This window comes from Elephas maximus, chromosome 3 (assembly GCF_024166365.1).
Source record: "Elephas maximus indicus isolate mEleMax1 chromosome 3, mEleMax1 primary haplotype, whole genome shotgun sequence".
NCBI classification, from domain to species: Eukaryota; Metazoa; Chordata; class Mammalia; order Proboscidea; family Elephantidae; genus Elephas; species Elephas maximus.
Window position 1 is genome coordinate 83,689,708 of NC_064821.1, and position 22,649 is coordinate 83,712,356.

Below are 22,649 nucleotides of genomic sequence, written 5' to 3' on the forward strand. Positions count from 1 at the left end.
TCCATAAAAGGTGAATGTCATATTGTGCCACTCAGAGTTCCCAACAAAAAAAAAAAAGTTGACATTGAGTTGATTCCAACTCATGGAGACCGCATTTGTATTAGAGTAGAACTGTGCTCCACAGGGTTTTGGCTGATTTTTTAGAAGAAGGTTGCCAAGCTTCTCTTCCTAGGCATCTGTGGGTAGATTTGAACAGCCAACTTTTTGGTTAGCAACTAAGTTTGCAAGACTTTAGAAATATTACCCAACAGATCCATAGAGGATTGGAATTTGGAAGCTTTATTCTCTCCACAGGAAATGTATGTTCAAATGCTTCAATTTGGTGACTATCAAGGGTCAATCCCACATTTTTTCTCTAGTTCTTTTGATCACCTTGGTCCTGAATCACCTTATTCTTGAAGGGAGGAAAAGGTCAGACCCTGAAACTGTTTTTCTCTCTGGATGGGGCTGTGAGCCTAAATCCTTGTTTCCAATAATGCACTCAATGGGCCTCATATCCTCCATCCTAGTAAGAGAACGTCCATCCAGAGGGAGCCTCTGTTCTTGGTTTAGGGAGGTGGCAGGGCCCGATTATGGGCATCGACACCCCTGGCTCCTACAGAGGCTGCACTGGCAGTTGTATCCTTGATAGAGTTGTAATAAAAATATTTTCAGGCCTGTGTCCCTCCCTTGCCATGTCTCTAATCAACATAGGGCTTCATGTCCTGTGATATATGAAAATTCATGTAAGCCAGGATAAGAGGATTTAAGTGTGTGGGAGTAGCCTTTCCACGTCTTGCTTCCTACATAGTTGATGTGACTGGGCCCAGAACCAAGAGAAGTAACTAGAACAAACCAAACAGACAGAAACCCTTGCAGCTTATACTTATGTTCTTCAAAGAGTAATAAATACCCAGGAGAACAGAATAGAACTTTAATTTAAGAAGAGGCAGCTAGCATCCCAGCCAGAAGAAGAGTTAGGGTGTGATGAGAGGAAAAAAGTGCTGTCCACACAGTGTAAGGCAAGGTTTGCCCAATGGGAACTTGGATGCCAGCATGTCAGGCAACGAAAGAGCAGTTGCTAGACACTGTTCCAGTCCCATCATGAACTGCTAAGAGGACACCTGACCGTGTGCATTCAAGACCCTGATATTTCTTCCTGTCAAGTCATTCGGAAGCATAGTACTCACTATGGGCCAGGTATATCTACATAGTTTTTCAAAACCCCAGGAGGTAGATCCTATTATCCCCATTTTTTACATGAGGAAACTCAGGCTGATAGGAGTTATGTAACTTGTCCAAGGTCACACAGTTTGTATGAGTTGAGATGTGAACCCTGGCAGTCTGGCTCCAAAGTCTGTGCTCTTAATCACCACTTCAAAGTGTTTCTAGTCTAGTGATGGTGTCAAACAGGTCAACAGACAATTAGAATACACTGTCTAAATCTGATATACTAGGGTCTAGCACAGGTCATGGTATCTAAAATCCCACCATTATCTGATACTCATAAGAAGAAAAACAAAAATGGTCATCTGATGACAGGTTGACAAGCACACAGACAGATAAAATAGGTATTCCAATCACTAGAGAGATAAAGAATAAAAGAGCTTTGGCTACATATTAACCCAAGAGAAAAGAAAACATGTCCACACAAACACCTGTATGTGAATGTTCATATGCAGCTTTATTTGCAGTAGACCAAAAGAGGAAACAACCCAAATTTCCATCAACAGGTGAATGTATAAACATATTGTGGTATATTCATACAATGGAATACCACTCAGCAATATAAAGAACAACCTGGTGATACACACAACAACATGGATAAATCTCAATAGCATCATGTTAAGTGAAAGAAGCCAGAAGTAGAACGAGCACATATTGTATGATTCCACCTGCATCACATTCTAGAAAAGGCAAAACTCTAGTATCAGAAAACAGATCAGTGGTTGCCAGGAGAAAAGCATGGGAGCGGGGATTGGCTGAAAGGGGCACAAGGGAACTTTTAGGGGATGATGGGATGTTCTGTATCTTGTTTATAGTGGTGGTCGCACAAGTGCAGACATTTCTCAAAACTCGTTTAATTGTATACTTTAAATAAGGTGAATTTAATTATAATTATACCTCAATTGGAAAAACTTTTTTTTTTAATTTTTTAAAGAAAGACTAGATGTTATGCAGTCCCTCCTAAGAGGCGCTGAACTCCAAAGCTAGGAGTGAGAGTTGTACATGTTTTGCTTATTTTGCTCCTTTTCTCTTCTCATCTCTCTTCTCTTTCTTTTCCCTTCCTCTCTTCCTCCCTCCCTTACTTCTTTCCTTCCTCAACCCCTCCCTCTCTCCCCTTCTCCTCTTTTCCTTCTCTCCTTCCTCCCACTTCTAAATGCCTGCCATCTCCCTTTCCAAGCCAACCTTAGGTGACAGCCCCTAAACTACAAGCATTTCCAGCACTGCCATTACAAATTAGTAGAAATTATTGGATTGCTGGGAACTCGTAACTGGACTTCAGAGGGCAGACATTCTGCAAAAGAGGCCAGTAACCCACAGAGAAGGCTGGCAAACCTGCAAGGCTCTTCCATTGAACTCCTCTGAGGCTTCGGTCTCCCAAGCAGAAAGTAGGCGTGTATTAGACAAAAAAAAAAAAAAAAAGGAAGCACCTTTCCAAGAAGTGCTTGGCCTTGGAAGGGAGGGAGGTCATCTGTCTCTGTTCAAGAAAAATGTTGTTTCCTCATGACCCTTGAAGTGTTTTCTTCAAACCATTTGGGGATGAGGATGGGGGTAGAGGTGAGGGGCTGCAGCAGGGGACAGAGGGAGATGGAGAAAACAGGGGAAGCAAATACCACACTGCAACAAGATAAGCCCCCACTTCTTAAAACCTGGGAAGGATGGAAAGAAAGAAGGAACCTTTGTCCAACCAGCTACCTAAGACAGCACCTCATGGCTACCTAAGACAGCACCTCCATCAAGGTGTGCTCCTTCCCTTTCTGGATGAGAAATGAACAGAGATGTTAACAGGGCAGGGAAGTAGCAGGAAAGAGGACGGAACATGAAACGGGCACTGTTCCCTCCCCTGGGCTTGCAGGAGACCCATGGCAGACGGAACGTCCATCTGCTACACCCCACCATTAGTGGGCTCACAGGAAGGGGAGAGGACAATTATGACTCAACTACCCCTTGCTCAGAAGTCACAACAGGAAGTGAGTAGCAGGACCACCTGCCTGAAAGCAAACCACATCACGCACATCAGTTAGGGCCCTCCTGGATAAACTCCTCATAGCAACAGAAAATGTGAAGTCCCTTGGCCAAGGGGCATAGTAGTAGAGTTCAGTCAAGCGCAACACAGCCACATGGGCAGTGGAGGGGAGCTGGGGATGCCAGCTGCCATCAAAGTCCTATTTTCTGGCAGCTAACAGATCTGGTCTTAGAGAACTGAATGCTTGCATTCCTCGCCCCCTCCCCGCCCCAAAAGATAGTTGGTCCCCAGGTGGTAAGGCCTATAATTCAATAACAGGCAGAATGAAAAGATAAGGACAGCATGAAGGCAGAACTCTGGTCCAAGACAGGAAAGAAAAAAAAAAAAAAAGATACGCATAACAGAAAAGGTGAATAATTCTGGACATCTGGTTCTTAGTAACCTTTCCTGATTTTAAACCACACAGTATCCCCTTGTTCTATTGGAATTGCTGCCTCTTGGTCTATGTACAGAATCCTCATGAGCACATTTAAGTACTCTGGAATTCCCATTCTTCACAACATCATCCATAATTTGTTATGATCCACATAGTCAGATGCCTTTGCATAGGCAATAAAACCTAGGTAAACATCTTTCTGGTATTCTCTGCTTTCAGCCAGGATCCATCTGACATCAGCAATGATAACCTCGTTCCACACCCGTTCTGAATCCAGCTTGAATTTCTGGCAGTTCCCTGTCGATGTACTGCTACAACCATTTTTGAATTATCTTTGATAATTCAGTTTGAGGACTAAGGCGTGCCTGATCCAAACCATGGTATTTCCAATCGCCTAATATGCATGCAAAACCTGGACAATGAATAAAGAAGAGACAAGAAGAATTGATGCCTCTGAATTAAGATGTTGGCAAAGAATATTGAATATACCATGGACTGCCAGAAGAACAAACAATTCTATCTCGTAAGAAGTACAGCCAGAATGCTCCTTAGAAGTGAGGATGGCGAGACTTTATCCCACGTACTTTGGACATGCTATCAGGAGGGACCAGTCACTGGAGAGGGACATCATGCTTGTTAAAGTACAGGGCCAGTGAAACAGAGGAAGACCCTCAGTGAGATGGATTGACACAGTGGCTACAACAATGGGCTCAAACACAACAATGATTGTGAGGGTGGTGCAAAACCAGGCAGTATTTTGTTCTGTTGTATGTAGGGTCTTTATGAACTGGAGCCGACTTGGCAGCACCTAACAACAACAGTTCTTAGTAAGTGGCAGAGGAAAGAGACAGTCTTTATACCTAATTTACTTTGTTCCAGGTTTGGAAAAAAAAGCTGCATCCAGGTTTGGCAGTTCTTCAGAAATTAAATATGGAACTACCATATGACCCAGCAATTCTATTCCTAGGTATATGCTGAAAAGAATTGAAAGTAGGAACTCAACCAGATAGTTGTACACCAGTGTTAGCTCTTTGTAGCATTATTCATAATACTCAAAACGTGGAAACAACCCATGCCCATCAACAGGTGAATGGATAAAATAAAATGTAGTATATATGAACTATGGAATATTTTTCTACCATAAAAGGGAATGAAGTTCTAATACATGCTACAAAATGGCTGAACTTAACAATATTATGCTAAGTGAAATAAGCCACAAAAAGACAAATATTGGATGATCACATGTATATGAAATACATAGAATAGAAAAATGCATAGACATAGGAAATAGATGAGTAGTTACCATGAGCTCAGGAACATGGAAATGGGGAGCTATTGATTAATGAGTTCAGAATTTCTATTTGGACTGATGAAAATATTTTGGAAACAAAGAGTGGGATGGTTACAGAATATTGTGAGTATGATTAATGTCACTGGATTGTACACTTGAAAATGGACAAAATGGCAAAATTTGTATTGTATGTATGTTACTACAATAAAAAATAAAAAGCCACATCCAGAAGAAATATTCTGCCAGAGCAGGGCAGTCAATATGTGAAACTGAAAATCAGCCCAAATATCTTCAGCTCTCCCAAGTCAGCAAGAAAGAAAAATTACCTCCCTAGTAGCTGGTGTACTTCTATATTTAGAGGTGAAACAATATATTATCTACTCAGTATCACTCACTTCTATCCTGGTAAGACTCTGTGGGCAGTTTAAAACATCCATATCCCACCCACTACCAACAATTAGTCTTCTATCTTAGCTTGGAAGGAATCTATATGAGTTGCATTGCTGAGAACATACCATCACATCTACCGACTGAATCATGGAATAGACTGATAATTGTAATAGATATGTGTGGATTTATACATCCTGCTAATGGGCCTGACATAGTTTTTCATGGTTAAGAAGAGTTAAGACTTGCTGTAATATGAGGAAACCCTGTAGACTTTTATTTCTGTCACTATGGACTAGGTACTTGGCCAACTCTACTGAAAACAACTAATAGAGCTGGATACAATAGAAAACCATATTTTTCAAAGAGTAGTAAGCTGGCAAGTTGCTAAAAATATTCAGAGGGCACAAAGTAAATAAAATTTGGAACCCATAATTGGAGCCAAGCTCTGAAGCCTATTATTGGCTTCAGGATATTTGTCAAACAAAGTAACCTTGAACTTCATCTCTTGTGGCCTCACAGGGTGAGAATTTCCCACAACTGATGAAAGACACTATCACATAGATCCGGGAAGTCCAATGAATACCAAGCAAGATAAATAAAGAAAAACATACACTTAGATGTATTTTCCTGAAACTGTAGAATGCCAAAGACAAACAGAAAATTTCAAAAGCAGCCAGAAAAAAAAGGCAAATTATTTTCAAAGAAAAGACAAGACTGAGAGTAGACTTCACAGCCAACAACAGAAAACAGAAGACATCTAAATAATGTCTTCATTGTACTGGAAAGAAAATAATTGTCCACCTAGAATTCTACCCATCAAAAGTACCTCTCAAGAACAAAAGAAAAATTATTGTATTTTCAAACAAGCAAAAACAGATATTCACCAGCAGACCCATCCATGTTAAAGAAAATTATAAAGGATGTTCAATCAGAAAATACTAAACAAAACAAAGTTAGTAGAACTAAATTAATATCAGTCATGAACACTTTAAGACTGAAAGAATTGCTAGAAAAACTAAAAACACTTCATTACAAAAGATTCAATTCAACTGAAAGACAAATGATTTTAAACACGTATGTTTAAATGACAAAGACTCAAAATATATCAAACAAAAAACAGACAGAACCACAATGAGAAGCATGAAAATCCACAGAGTGGAAGATTTTAATGCACTTCTGGGTCTGTCAGTAAATGATCAATCAAATACACACACAAAAAACCAACCACGACACAATTAGTTAGAAATCAATAAGAAAAAGGTAACAAAAACAAACAAAACTCAGAGGTTTGGAAATTAAAAAACACAGTTATAAATAAATCTTGAGTCAAAGAATAAATCATAATGGATATTATACTGAACCAAACAATATAAAAATATTTCATATAAAAATATATGATACAGTTAAAGTGGTATTTACAGGGAAATGTGTAGCCTAAAATGCTCAAATTAGGGAGAAAAAGGCTTGAAATTTATATGCCAATCATTCAACTTAAGAAGAAATGAATAATAGATTAAACCTAAATAAATTACAATGGAGAAAATAACAAAAACTGGTATAGAAATTAACAACTGAGGAAACAAATAAGCAATGCAGAGGATCACAAAGTTAACAACTCGTTCTTTAAAAGATTAATGGCATTGATCAAACTCTGAAGAGACCACTCAACAGAAAAATATAGAAGGCACAAACAGTATTACAAATGAAATGGGGACATAACCACTAATGCCACAGGGCTTAAAAAGATGAAAGCATATTATAAAGAACTTCATGCTAAAATTTTTGAAAAACAAAATGGACAAATTCCTAGAAAAATCTAACTTACCAAAAGTAACTTAAGAAAAAAATTTAGAACCTGAATAGCCCAACTATTAAAGATATCAGAGGTTAAAAATCATCAGGAAAGAAATAATTCCAGCCTTACATAATTCTTTTTGAGAACAGATAAAGAGGGAACATTCTACAATCCACTTTACAAGTCTAGCATAACCTTGATATCAAAGCCTGACGAGGACAACATGAGGAATGAAAATTACTGTCCAATATACTTGTACACATAGATGCAAAAATTATAAACAAAATATTATCAAAATAAATCTAGAAATGTATAAAAAAGAATCATCATGACAAGTCAGGTTTATTCTAGGAAAGCAAGATTAATTTAACATTGGAAAATCAGTTTACCAGACATAAACACATTAAAGGAAGAAAAAAAAAATTTGTCTTCCCGATAAATGCAGAAAAAGTATTTTATAAAAACTCCATTTATGATTAAAAAACAAAAACCTTTTTGCTAACTACAGGAGAAGGCCACTTCCCTATCCTGTTAAAGAATATCAAACCCTTAAAGAACATCATTCTCAAGAGAAAATGTTGAACATTAGAGGCAAAACTCTCAAACTTTTAGAAGACCATATAAGGGACTATTTCATAACCTTGCCCTAGGGAAGGATGCCTTTAAGATGGCACAAGAAGCTCCATGAGAAAGGAAATACTGATAAATTTTATTATATTTAAAATTAAGAACTTCTGCCACTCCAAAGATATTTAAAAAGGGCAAAAAATGTTACAAATTTGGAGAAGGTATTTGCAACACTGAGAAATGATTAGTATCCAGCATACATAAATTCCCACAAATAAATTTTAAAAATATAAACTACTTAATTTTTAAATAAATGAGCAAAGACTTGAAGAGATACCTCACCAAAAAGAAAACCTAAAAGACCAACAAGCATATGAACAGATGCTGAATCTTCAGTAATCAAATATACACAAATTAAAACCAGATGAGACACTGTTACATACAAGACTGGCAAAAATATCGACAATATCCAACAAAGGATATGAAGCAATGGGAATAATTATACACCATAGCTAGGTATAGAAACTATTTAAACACACCGGAAATTAATTTTGTATTATTCTAGCAGTGTTAAAGATGTTCATAGCCTGCGATCCAGTAATTCTGCTCCTATGTACATTCCCCATGTAAACTCATATACTTGCTCACCAGGAGACTTGAGCAAGAAATGTTCACAGAAGCACTATTTATAAATGCAAAAAAAAAAAACAAACTGGAAATAACTTAAGTATGCATTAACGATAAAATAGATATATAAACTGTAATATATTCACTCAAAATGAAAACGAAATGAAGCAAATGAAAAAATTTCAGCTACACTTGACATAAATGAATTCAGGCATGAAACGTAACAACCGGTTGGCGCAGGGACTGACCACTCAGAAGGGACCCCAGTCATAGTGCTGGAGCTGGGTCTCAACACTCCCCTAAAGTGCCAAGTGTAATCCCTTTAGGAAGTAGGGAAGGACTTGAAGAAGTACCACGGGGACACTCAAGGGACTCAGGCAAGCAGCAATATTACCAATCGATATGGAAATATTTCAGCTGCTTATCAACCAGTGCGGCCTTACTATCGTGCGTGGTATAAATATGCGCAGAAGAATAACACCAAAACCAAACCCATTGCCTTCAAGTCCATCCCAGCTCATAGCAGACCTACAGGACTCAGCAGAACTGCCCGCATAGGATTTCCAAGGCTGCCATCTTTACAGAAGCAGACTGCCACATCTTTCTCCTGCGGAGCACCTGGTGGCTTGGAACCGCAGACCTTTAGGTTAGCAGTTGAGCGCTTAGTCATTGCGCCACCAGGACTCCTTGAGCATAAGAACAGATGAAAACAAACAGTATGATTCAGCTTACACGAAGTTCACAAGCGTGTACAACTAAATATATTATTTAGGGATACAAATATGGGAAGGTAAAGACAAGAAAGAAAGGCATGGGGAAACGGTAGAAATTTAAAGGAAATGGTTATCCCTGAGAAGGGAGGAAATGAATGGTACTGAGAGGAGGACACAGGGGACTTCAAAGGTAAAAGCAGAGTTCCTTTCCTTAAATTGATGGGTGAATACATGGGTGTTGGCTGTATTCTTATTCTTTTTACCTTTACATACAGTTACAAGCGTTCCTTTGTATCTAGTAGATATGTCATTAAATTATTGTAAAAGGTCATAAAAATTAGTAAGAAACTCTCGTATCAAATTGTGGTTCCTACCATACATTGTCTAGTTGCTGCGTAAAGACGATCTCACTTGTAATGGTGGAGCTCTTAAACCCACTTAAAATTCTAAGAGCTTCTCTCCAGATCACTCTAGAAACATTCGCGCAAGGATCTCTCCAGGGAGGTGCCCCAAGATCCAAACTCCACAGTGCATTCTGCTCTCGCTCCTTTAGTTAATACATTCATAATCACTGTGTTTTGTTTTGTTTAAATCTCCTGGAATCTTCCCTTATTTTGAAATCTTTAAGTTGAGGACATGGAGCACATGACTACATTGCCTAGACTTCAACAGCGATGCTATCATTTTCAGTTCTTTACCGTACACTTCATCTGTGCGACGGCCCAATTTCCATCGTCAAGATTTGCTGACAGTCAGGAAAAGTTTCTAAAAGTATATTATGCGTATATCGAGGGTCGAGGGGAGAGGGGAATGCACACGTGTGCAATTTTTTTTCAGCAACCACAGCAGATGCTTGGAATTTGAAGATTCTACGTTCACTTTTTCAGTAATTTGTGAACGACCCCCTAATAGCCATGCCATGTGGCAATTTGTCCTTTTTTATGAAGCACAAATGTGAACTGTATGTTGCAAAGCCGGAGTGCAAGAACGAGTTATTTAGTTAGAGAGGGAGCCTTGTCGATCAACCAGCATCACCATCCCAAGGTATTATCGGGGAAATAGCAACTCTCCAGAAGAAAGAAAAACTTTATTTCTTTGAGTGCCAGTTAAAAAGGCCGATGATTGGTGGCCTGTGAATAATCACAAGGACCTCTCTTGTCTGGACTGAAATGTAGCTCAAAAGAAAACCGAGGATTGATGCAAAAAATTCTGCGTCTGTAAATCTGGGGATTTGCCGGCAGCTTGGAATGTATTCACTGGGAATGTCAAGCAAGGGTCTGCTGTACTGAATCTTGATTGATGAGATTTTCAAAATTCCCTTTCTATTAAAATTAAATCAGTTCATTTTTATCAGGGCTCCTCTGATCTTAAGATATCTTCAGCATCTAATGCTGAACCTGCAAGTCCCAGGAATGACTGAAAAGACTCACTTTGGTGACAGAGACTCAGCAGAGAATATCATGTATTTAAAATATTGTTTTTACTTTTTTCCATCTCTTTCTACTATTTATCAGCTTTTTGCTGGATCTCAGTCATATGTACTGTTACTCATTTTTAAAAACTTGGCCCTGGAGTCCCTACTCAAGGGTGCATGGATGCTCAGAGAATTCCCCAAGATTCTTGAGACTCCTGAAAGTCTAACCAACTTCCCTATGAGACTAACTTCCCCATGTTTCTCCCTGGCTTCGCTCCCTAAATCTGAGAGGCACTCTCAGTTCATCTCCAGCGGGCATCCATATGTAAAGCGCCATGATTCTTCTCTTTCCACGAGAAGTCCAATTACGTGTGGCATTATTTAATGCTTAGCAATGAGGACAGGAGTCCTAGCACTCGTGTGCTCATGACTTCCATCCTCTAGCTGGCTCTACAGCCCTTGCTGTCCTGCCTTCCAACCACATATTCCTAAATGTGACTCTCTCAATAGGGCTGCCTCTGGAGGGTGTGCTTCAGTTACCTCCTACAGCCAACCCCGACCTCCTCTGCCTTTCAAACCCCTGCATTTCAGTGAACTTCGTTTTCTTCCTCTTATTACATCAATATCCCTTTGCTTATACACATGAAATCTTTGGACAGTTCTGAGCATTTCTGATCATATTCAATGACCTATTATGGACAGTTTCTCTCAGCAAGTTTAAGAATTCCTTCAAAGAAGTTACCGAAACACCGAATGTATGTGCCTCTAAAAACTAAACAATATTCTTCTATTACTTTTCATTAGGCCTTCGCATTTTCTCTACACTGTGGGTTCAATTTTAAAATACTCGTTAAAATTTGTCAGCTTTCATTTTCCTCTACTCTTGTTTTTCTTGTTGCCTTTGTTGGGAGCAAACTGTAACTGAGCACAACAGCAGAAGGTCAGGTCAAGCTTAGCATGGCTTGCGTAACTCAAACATCCTTCCAGTCTTGAGCACAATGTCTGATTGAGTAAACACCATTGCTTAGCATGAGGGTGTTGCCATGACATCCTGAACTCGTTCTTCTGACAGGGGAACACACTGGTGAGTCCACATTCCCTGCACTGACATAAGAAATAGATGCCATTAGGGCCGACCTCTCCTTCTCTGTCTTTTTCATCATCAGGCTTCTTCCAACTCCACCATTAAAGTTACCAAGTTGGAAGGCTCTACGTGTGTCTCCCTGTTGCAACAAGACAGGTTGAGGTTTGCACCTTTTCTTCTTAATATTTTCTGTAGCATCAAATGTTAGAACATAGACACTAATAACAGCATAACAGTTCCCACTGAAATCTGAGCAAAAGATCGTAAAGTTCTCTATTAACTTCAATAGGAGTGCTTTATAGTTGTAATATAATTTTGATCAGTAAACTCCTGGCTGTCCAGAAACCTTGGGGGTACCATTATTCTGGATAGCTATGGTTTTTCCTTAAGCATTATGCTACGATAATCATTTGGGGTGTACTTCAAATTCTCGTGCCTTCTTAAATTGGACACACAAAATGTAAATTAAGCTGCTCCTTTTTTATTGCGGTAAATATATATGGAACAAAACATTTGCCATTTCAACATTCTTCACAAGTACAGTTCAGTGACATTAACTTATATTCACCATGTTCAGGTCATTGCAAGCATCAGTTACAAAACAGTCCTGAAGACTCATCAGAACATAAAAAATTCCACTAAATTACTTACACTAAATACTTAATTTAAATAGTTCTAGAATTCTATGCTTTGAATCCTTGTGCCTTTTTTATTTTAGTTTATTTTGTTTTTAGATTCTCTGCTTCTTACATTGCTATTACTTTTTACTAATGTTTGATAAAAGAACATTAATAACCTTTGTACAGTACTTTATCAATCTCCAACTTTCCAAGTGAATTTGGCAAACTAATCATCCAGATTTTTTGGAACTTAAGTATTAATAAAGAGTTCTGAAAGGGGGTCTAAAATCTTCTCTGATGATCGAAATACTTGACCTGTATGTAGCTCATGGACTCCTGACATCTCTTGGCCTTACGTCTTAGATCCCAACTGGGTCAGTGAAACTGTGAGGTCAGATTGTTGTGATATTACCTTAATGCCCATCAATCACAGACCACATGCTACTTTCCACCCTCTCTCATTTTCTTCCCAAATACCTCAGTGGGCTTGCTAAGGCTATTTTACAGATGAAAAACAGATAGCTCAAGGGCTCCTGCCAAGTCTGGCCTGAAATGCCAGTGTATTTGCCTGTTCATGTAGCCTGGATTTCCTCCCTGCATGCCCGGTGCATCCATAGATTTGTAAACTTGCTTTGGCTCTTCAGGAGATGAAATGAAGGATGGCATGTCAGGGCCTCCTCAGTGGGCAGCACGGAGGGCAGAAAAGAACCCAAAAGACATCAGGGAACTCATAGAGCAAGGAAAGAGAGACAAGTGACAAGCTATCCAGTTGTCACACAGCTTCCTTCACATTATCTCCCATCAAGTCAGGTGCTGGAATCTGCCAGGACTTAAGGCTAAATGTGTCTTGTTTCTGCCTGTACCTTTCACACACTAAATGCCTCAATGGCTCACTTGGCAAGAAGCCAAAGGTGGCACACACTTCTCTAGTCCAAGAAGGGTAGCCACCACTAAAACAGAACAGCCAGAGACATTCAGCAACAGTGCCAGTTGAGCGCATCTTGATCCACTACCACAGAATACACATTAAGAGCAGGCCCTTAGAGCAAGCCCACTGGGTTATTAAGTGAAAAACAAAACAATCTTAGCCTTAAGGGGCCAGACCTCACCACCAAATTAACAAGTCTACCCAGCAGCCTTAGGTCGAAGCCTTAAGGGGTGTGATAGGAGGGCCAGTGTAAACCATTCTGTGTCCTGTGGGTGCCTTAGCTAAACAGAGTGGGGAGGAAGGAGAAAGAGCTATGTGTTATACACACCTTTCCCTCCTCCCTGCAGATATCTCAGTGGGACAGCTGTTCTCCTACCTTGCAAAAATCCCCACAAAATTTTAGTGCAAGTCTATAAAGGGCCTCCAGCCCTTGCAAGTCATCACAGCTTTAAAGAGCATATGTCAGACAGCTCAGCCAGCATCAGAAATCTGCTCCTCAGCCCCACGCTACAGCCCAAGCCAGAGCAAAACCCAAACTCTGGTGCAGCAGAAACTCTGCCCCACACCTAACCCCCAAGGTGGGCAGCATGAAAAACAGCTGGTGCCCAAAACAGGTGAGCACAGAAGGTCACGCTGGATTCAGGATTTGTGTTTAGGGTAGAGTTAGGAACCTGGGGGCCCTGCAGGTGTGATTCCAACCCTCTCCAGGGCCCAAGAGGGGTGAAGTTATCAAATGAAAGTTCAGAGAGGCAACAACTGGCTGAAAGAGATGTGGGAGGATGGCCAGACCAACACCAGCCCAAAGCCAATGGTATGGCCATGGTCTTTGACCCTATGTTCTTCACTGTCAAGTTATTCAAATTATTCTTCCTTTTCCTCAGACTCTCCCTGCCCCCAGCACACGCTTAATTACATAAAGACATCTTCAACAACTATAGGACTCAACTTCTTAAGTCTGGGGGAGCGCAGAGGACTGGGAGATGCAGGGGGGCTGCTTGGGCCCACACTCTGATCATTAGCTGGGGTTACATAATCACGCAAAGTTTGGGGAACATTTCATAGAGATCAGCTTAGTGCACACCTCACTCCCTTTCCCTGCCCCACCCCCACTAATATTCGGAGAACACAAGCCTGTTTAAGCAAAACTGCACCACAAGATGAGGCTAGGGGCCCTCCTGGCTGCTTCAGCCACAAATACCAAGGGCTGTCAGAAAATCCAGGGTGTGCACCAGGAAGAGGACCACGGTGTCGCTCGCCCAGCCGCCAGCCCCAGCAGACCCTCCTGCGGCAACCACTACCCCCCAAGTTCAAGGCAGGGCCCAGCCACAGAAGTAGTCCTGGTCTGCATTGTGCATCAAAGCATCCGCATTAAACTAAACCATCGCTGCTCTGGGCGTTCCTGTACAACGCTTCTCCTGCCCAAGTCTACCTGTGCTCAGGTGTCTGCACAGTCAGGAATCCTCAGACCGCCGCTGCGATCTCATCAGCGGCCTTTCAACACCAACAGTGCTTCTAATTTAAAAGATGGTAAAATGTTGGGCATAACTTGGAAGAGGTAAGAATACCTCAACATTATAGGAGTTTGGGGTTTGGGGCGAAAGAGGATGATTTTGCTTTGAGAACGTTTTTTAGAGGGCTAGGGTTAAGGGGGGTGGAGGGGGTAAGATCTCCATCCTCTCTTGGCACCCAGTATCACCGGAATGTCATTCTCAACCAACCAGGCAACAGATACCACTCGAGTCCGCCTGAACAACCCCCAAGCAGCAGCCAGGGCAGTAGAAGAAAATGCAGGTGCTGCCAGGAGGCAATCCATTTGTCCAACAGCTGAGGCTCATTACAGAGCCCTGGCGACAGTGCGCCGGTGTCGAGCTGAGCGGCTGCGAGCGAGCAGCGAGCGATCGGCGCGCGCAGGGTTACTGCCCCGCCGCCGCCGCCGCCGCCACCACCGCCACCGCCGGTGATTGACGCGCCGAGGTTACTTGAGGCTCCCGCCGCTCCCCCATCACCAGGCCGAGGTGGGAGCTCAGCCCCCCGAGGGGACCCGAGACAACACGGCTGCCCACCCGGTCGGCCCCGCAGAGCAGGTCGGCTCCTCTGCAACCTGACACCTTGCCTATGCGAGGCAACAACAAAATGGAATCGCAGCTCGCTATTCCATCTCCCCGTGGCAGCAGGCAGAAAAAAAAAAAAAAAACATAAATAAAGCGAAAGGAATCCATCCGCCGAATAAAAATCCAGAGTCCCTACCTTCTGCCTTGGGATGGCAAAGTGGTCCTGTGTTCTCTGACCCACGGATCCAGCCCCTTCTTCATGAATTATTCCGGCCCGGCAGGATTTTGTACATTTTTTTCATGAACACCTGTTTCAAGTAAGGGGTAAAGACCTTATTGAAAGAATTTTCCTTAAAAAATAACCTGTGCGTGCATAAGTCCATCCAGGTAGGCATGCGTGTTTGTATACACACATATGCACACTGAATATACATGTACATTGAAGCACCAAAACTAGGCAGTTGGATAATGGGAGAGTCGGCTGGTTGTGAGCATGCTCCCTCGCGCCGGGAACAGATCCACCCTCTGCTATTCCTCTGAATAAATATAAATCACGATCAGAAACCCAAACAGAAGCATCCCTCTTGAATTCCTGCTGCTGAAAAACACGGAATAAATTCAGCCTGCAGACACAGAATCTGATCAGCGCTGTTTTCTGAGTCTAGAGCCAACCCATGCCTCTCTTGTCTTTTCCACTAGTAGTCCAGGCCTTTTTTTTTTTTTTTTTTTTTTGAAAGGGGTTTTAACCTTTTAAAGATACAGTACACCAATTATCACTTCTGAATAGCTGTCGCTCCGTGTCCAGGAAGCCAGTCCCACTGCAGGCTCGCATGCAGTGATAATGATTTACCAGCGCCTTAAAAATGTTTTTATACGTGCATAGAGAAAGAGAGAGACGAAGAGAGAAGGCAAGGTGTAAAACTAGGCACACATGATTATTGCAGCGATGATGGGCGACTCAGTGACTAATCAGCATGTTATGTAAACACTAGGATCTTTCACTTCTAAAGACACAAATTCACAGCGTCAGACAATGCAGGGGCTCTTGTCAGGGTGCCACCCCTCACCAGTCCCTAACTGCTGATGAAGGACCAGGAAGCCTGCACAAGTGGCAGGAGGAAGTGGGGACCTCTGTCACCTCACCGTTAACCACAGGACACTCCTTGCCCTGTCCTGCCCTCCAGGCTCAGGTGCATTAAAATAATCGTATCACAATTTCTAAACTATAATGTAATCTAGGACCAGGTCTTGTTCCAAAACATATTTTTTTCAACCAGAACTTGGAATTAAAACCGCCACCCCAAACTTTAGTTTTTAAGATACAGACTAGGCCCCTTCTTCAAGATTTTCTTAGAGAAGGTTTTTTGTTGTTGTTTGTTTTTGTTTTAACTTTTTTTAAGAGCTGGGTTGAGCATGGAGGCAGAAAAATGGAATGACAGGTTATAAACAACCCTTGGTGAGATTACCAAAAAAAAAAAAAAAAATTATATTCCCCAATCCAAGTACTTTAGCCACCTAAAAAAGATGGTGTTTATTCCAGTATTATTTTCGCTTTCAAAGAGGCAGCACTGAGAAGAAACAAAATCTCCCAACCTTACTTAGGTTTGAAAGGAAAGAAAATGCCTTCTACAGTTTCTTTTTCACCCAGGAGCCCAGGAGCTTCAGAATGGAGCAGCCAGCTCCTTTGCTGGTTCCCACCCAGCAGCAGTAGCAGCAGCAGCGGCAGTGGCAGCGGCAGCTTACCTGAGGAGCAACACTGGTATTCCTACAGCCACTCCCAGGTGGAAGTTTCTCTAGCCCTAGCTAGCATCAGAGCCCATCCTCCCCTTGCCTAGTCCTGCAAACCACTGAAGCCAAGGGATGCACTGTCACCTTCCCACCTCTTTGCAGCCACACACTCGCTATCTCTCTCTCTCTCTCACACACACACACACACACACACACTTTCTCCTTCCCTCCCCTCTTCCAGTGCTCTTTAGCAGAAAATTATCATATTTCATGTGTCATCGCCCTAGCTGCCTGGGCCTGTCAGTGATTGGCTGGGCACTGGCAGCCGGAAATGCCACCAACCACACAGCTTTGGAGCTGGCTCTCCCTCAGCCACCACAGACCTGAGCCCAGAAGGCTCTGTGACAAGGTGCAGACCTCCCACAGGGAATCTGTCACTCTTCTCCCAGATCCAGCTCCCATGCTTTCTCCCTGCTCCGGGGGAGGGGGACTGCAACAGGATGTGAATGAAGGCTGTCTCCAGCGAGGCCAAGAGCTAGAGCCTCCTCCAAATGCAGTACTAGAAGGAACTGCCGAAATTCCTGTTCTTCCCAGCATGTTTGAGAAGAAACCAAAGACGTCACCAATTGATTTTAAAGATTTGGTGAAAGTGTTCCTGCAAAAAAAAATTCTCTGATATTAAATATATACATATATGTATGTGTATATATATATATATATACATAGAGAGATGCCTTTGAATTATGGTGTTGGTGAAGAATATTGAATATACCACAGGCTTCCAGAAGAATGAATAAATCTGTCTTAGAAGAAGTACAGCCACAATGCTCCTTAGAAATGAGGATGGCCAGTCTCATATACTTTGGACATGTTATCCGGAGGGACCAGTTCCTGGAGAAGGACATCATGCTTGGTAAAGCAGAGGGTCAGTGAAAAAGAGAAAGACCCTCGATGAGATGGACTGACACAGTCGCTGCAACAGTGGGCTCAATCATAGCAACAACTGTGAGGATGGAGCAGAACCAAGCAGTGTTCTGTCATGCATAGGGTTGCTGTGAGTCAGAACTGACTCAATGGTACCTAACGACAACAAATATATATTTTCTATATATAGTTGTTCATATATATATATGTTCAGGTGTGTACATATATATATATATTCAACTCATAGTGACCCTATAGAACACAGTACAAATGCCCCCATAGGGTTTCCAAGGAGTGCCTGATGGATTTGAACTGCCGACCTTTTGGTTAGCAGCCATAGGTCTTAAGCACTATGCCACCAGGGCTTCTATATATATGTGTGTGTGTGTGTATACACACACACATATATGTATATATGTGTATTATTAGTAAGGCAATGAAAACAAGATTTTGTTCCCCATGGAACACTGCTGTGGTTTATTCCCCATCTAACATCATGTGCACTCAGGTATGACTATAATATTACAAACCTGTCAGGGAATTCAGAAGGTGACTCAGTCCATCTTCTTACCTCTGAACAGAACAGCTCTCAACCCTCTAGAAAACTCACCAGAAAAGGAGGCTTCTTAACCTGGCTTTGCAATGCATTATGAAGCCACACTTTTTAAGAGTTGTATGGTCTTTGTAGTCACCAACCTGAATCACTTCAGCTGTAATTTAAGCTTATTCCCTCCTGCCACATCTTCAGCAGGTTTAGTGCGTCTCACCATTTAAGATTCTAAGTCTCACCTGTTTCTGTTCTCCAGGCTAAATTAAACCCTATCTCCCCAGACTTTTTTGTAAAAACTGTTTCTCAGCCCTTTAATTTTGCTGCTTTATTCGTTAAGCTTTAAATAAAAGTATAAACTCCAGAGTTAGATGAAGGTGTGAGGTCATTTGGTCCAACCATCCAATTCATGCGTCAATCCACTCTACCGTGTCCATGCTGGGGCATGTGGTTTCAGGAATGGTAATTTGGGCTCATCCATTTACCCACTCCTACTTTTCCCAAAAAGCCATTCACATGACCAAAAACATCAGTGGCAATCCTGGGAGCCAGGGAAAGAGGCCATCAATAAAGCAGACACTTTGAAGAATACGGGGAAGATACACAGTAGATGGGATGTGGAAGAGGAAAAGCTGATTAGTGCTTATAAGCTGGTGATTCTGCATTAACTCCCTTTGAACTGGGTATGTAGGTTTCCAGAACAGGAAATCCCAAACTCAGAGGCTCAAAAATTGGACAAGGGTTGTTAGGCGTTGGTTTAGAGGCAAATTAAAGGACATCAGGATGTCAGCCCCAAGGGAAGACTTTCTGTCTCTGTTGGGTCTGGAGGAAGGCCCTTGCCATAATCTTCCAGGGACTAGGAGCTTCTCTGTGCAGGAGCCCCGGGTCCAAAGGACGGGCTCTGCTCCCAGCACTGCTTTCTTGGTGGTATGAGGTACCCTCCCCCTCTGCTTGCTTCTCTTTGCTTTTTATCTCTTGAGAGAGAAAAGGTGATTCAGGCCACACCCCAGGGAAACTCCCTTTACATTGGATCAGGGATCTGACCTGGGTAAGGGTGTTACAATCCTACCCTAATCCTCTTCAACATAAAAATACAATCACAAAATGGAGGACAACTACATAATACTGGGAATCATGGCCCAGCCAAACTGATACACACATTTTTTGGAGGACATAATTCAATCCATGCCAGGGACCTAATTTATAAACTAGAAAAATATACTTTAATGCAACAGTAAATAAAACAATACAGCAAAATTGAAAAAAAAAAAGTACAAAATGGACTGATAGAACTAAAAGATGTCAAGAAGCAAATTCAAGTATAGTGTTCATTATGTGATAGGTAAGTGATAGAAGCTGAATTTTAGATCAGTGAGGAAAAGCATGTAATATTCAGTAAACAATGTCAGACTATGGCTATCTATTCAGGAAAAAATTAAGTAAAAATTAAATTGTCGTATCTTATACAGAGCATATTTTTAAAAAATTACCACAATGGAACTAGACACTATGATTGACGGATAAACTGCACAGTTATAAAGTTGTTTTTCTAATATTGGAAAGGAAAAAGTGTGGTTATTTAGTCTATGCTTAGGTATACTTATGGTAAGACTAAATCCCCATTGTCATCGAGTCGATTCTGACTCGTAGCAAAACTATAGGATTTTAAACAATGGGTTTAAAGTTAAATAAAAAATAATAATGACCCCAAAAGATGTTGTTAGGTGCCATTCAGTTGGTTCAGATTCATAGCGACCCCATGTATAACAGAACGAAACCTTGCTGGGTCCTGCATTATTCTCACAATCATTGCTATGTTTGAGCCCACTGTTGCAGCCACTGTGTCAATCCATCTCATTGAGGGTCTTCCTCTTTTTCATTGACCTTCTAATTTACCGAGCATGATGTCCTTTTCCAGGGTCTGGTCCCTCCTGATAATGTACAAAGTACATGGGACGAAGTTTCACCATCCTTGCTTCTAAGGAGCATTCTGGCTGTACTTCTTCCAAGACAGATTTGTTCATTCTTCTGGCAGCCTGTGGTATATTCAATATTCTTCACTGCCACCATAATTCAAACACATAAGTCTTCTTTGGTTTTCCTTATTCATTGTCCAGCTTTCGCATACGTATGAGGAGATTGAAAATACCATGGCTTGGGTCAGGCTCACCTTAGTACTCAAAGTGGCATGTTTGCTTTTTAACACTTTAAAGAGGTGTTTTGCAGCAGATTTGCAAAATGCAATGTGTCATTTGATTTCTTTGCTGCTGCTGCCATGGGCTTTGTGGATCTAAGTAAAATGAAATCTTTGACAACCTGAGTCTTTTCATCATTTATCATGATATTGCTTATTGGTGCAGTTGCGAGGATTTTTGTTTTCTTTATGTTGAGGTGTAATCCATACTGAAGGCTGTGGTCTTTGATCTTCATCAATAAGTGCTTCAAGTCCTCTTTGCTTTCAGCAAGCAAGGCTGTGTCATCTGCATATCGCAGGTTGTTAATGAGTCTTCCTCCAGTCCTGATACCACATTCTTCTTCATATAGTCCACCTTCTCGGATTATTTGCTCAGCATACAGATTGAACAAGTATGGTGAAAGGATACAACCCTGGCACATAACTCTTCTGATTTTAAACCACTCAGTATCCCCTTGTTCTGTTCAAACGACTGCCTCTTGGTCTATGTACAGGTTCCCCATGAGCACAATTAAGTATTCGGGAGTTCCCATGGTTTGCAGTGTTGTCCATAATTTGTTATGATCCTCACAGTTAAATGCTTTTGCATAGTCCATAAAAGCACAGGTAAGCATCTTTATGGTATTCTCTGTTTTCAGCCAAGATCCATCTGACATCAGCAAGGATACCCCTCATTCCATGTCCTTTTCTGAATCCAGCTTGAATTTCTGGCAGTTCCCTGTCAATGTACTACTACAACCATTTTTGAATGATCTTCCCATTTTTGAATGATCTTCAGCAAAATTTTGCTTGCATATTTTTTTTATGATATTAATGACATTGTTCAATAATTTCCACATTCCATTGGATCATTTTTCTTTGGAATGGGCACAGTATGTATCTCTTCCCGTCGTTTGGCCAGGTAGCTCTCTTCCAAATTTCTTAGCATAGGGGAGTGAGTACCTCCAGTGCTGCATCCATTTGTTGAAGCATCTCAATTGGTATTCAGGCAATTCCTTGAGTCTCGTTTTTTGCCAATGCCTTCAGTGCAGCTTGGACTTCTTCCTTCAGTCAGTTCTTGATCACAGGATAGAACTGCCCCATAAGGTTTCCAAGGCTACAAATCTTTATGGAAGGAGACTGCCACATCTTTCTCCTGCAGAGTGGCCTGTGGGTTTGAACTGTGAAACTTTTGGTTAGCAGCTGAGCACTTAACCACTGTGCCACCAAGGATCCTTCTCTCCTTCTTAACTATTAATAAAATCCATAGCTAGGAACAGGGCTACCCAGCTAAAGACTACATTTCCCAGCTTCCGTTGTAGGAAGGGGTGGCCAGGAGGCTAAGGTCTAGTCAATGGGTTATAAGCAGATGTGAAACGTGCAATTTCCCAGTCATGCTCTTAAAGGGAAGAATTACACCTTCTCCTTCCCTTTTCCCTTTCCAGCTGGCTGGAATGTGCACCGGGAAACCATGTGGATGAGGGATAACAGAGCAACAAGATAGAAGGATCCTGGGTTCCTGGAGTTGCCACTTCACCCTGCACTGCTTATTCCCAGTCTGTGAGAGAGAAAACTTTTAGCTTATCCAAGCATTGTTATTTTAGGTCTTTGTAACAGCAACTGAATCTGCGCCCTAACCAATAAAACTGCCTATTTAAACCTCGAAGTACTTGTTATATTTGCAGCTGCTAAGCCATACATCTCTCCCCTCCTGCACTCATACAGTTAATTTTCTGGAGCCCATCACAAGACCTTACATTTAGCCCTATTAGTTTTCATATTGTTAGAATCAGTCCATCATTTCATCCTAACATCTGAGGCCCAATTCTGCCACCCAAAGTACCTTCAATTCTTTGCAATTTCATATCCTTCTTCAAAGGGGACTTTACTTGTAGCACTCAAACTAAATACAGAGCTCATAAAAACACTTAATCAATATTAAGTATAAAGTAATGGAAAGGATTGTGACCTCAGTTTGCAGGGGAGGGGAATAATGGATAAATCTAAAGCCCAAATGAAAAAGAAAGAGGAAGAGATGATGAAGATGAGCAATTATGAATAGCTTACAATATTCTAGGCACTCTGCTGGGAGCTTCCCTATTATTATCTCACTTATTAATTCAACATTTCATTCCTTTTAAGAGTATTAATTTCAACATATTGAAACAGTGACCATAAATACCTACTCTTGG

At 41.4% G+C, this 22,649-nt stretch overlaps 1 long non-coding RNA gene across 3 annotated transcripts in view; it reads right to left on the reverse strand.

Annotated features, from left to right (window-relative positions):
- The window catches only part of LOC126072968 (uncharacterized), a 318,089-nt gene extending 301,283 nt beyond the window's left edge, over positions 1-16,806 (reverse strand). For all 3 annotated transcript variants that reach the window (XR_007516623.1, XR_007516624.1, XR_007516622.1), the window contains exon 1: positions 15,282-16,806. This is a non-coding gene — a long non-coding RNA (uncharacterized LOC126072968). The remainder of the gene's footprint in view (positions 1-15,281) is intronic.
- Between the last annotated feature and the right edge of the window lie 5,843 nt (positions 16,807-22,649).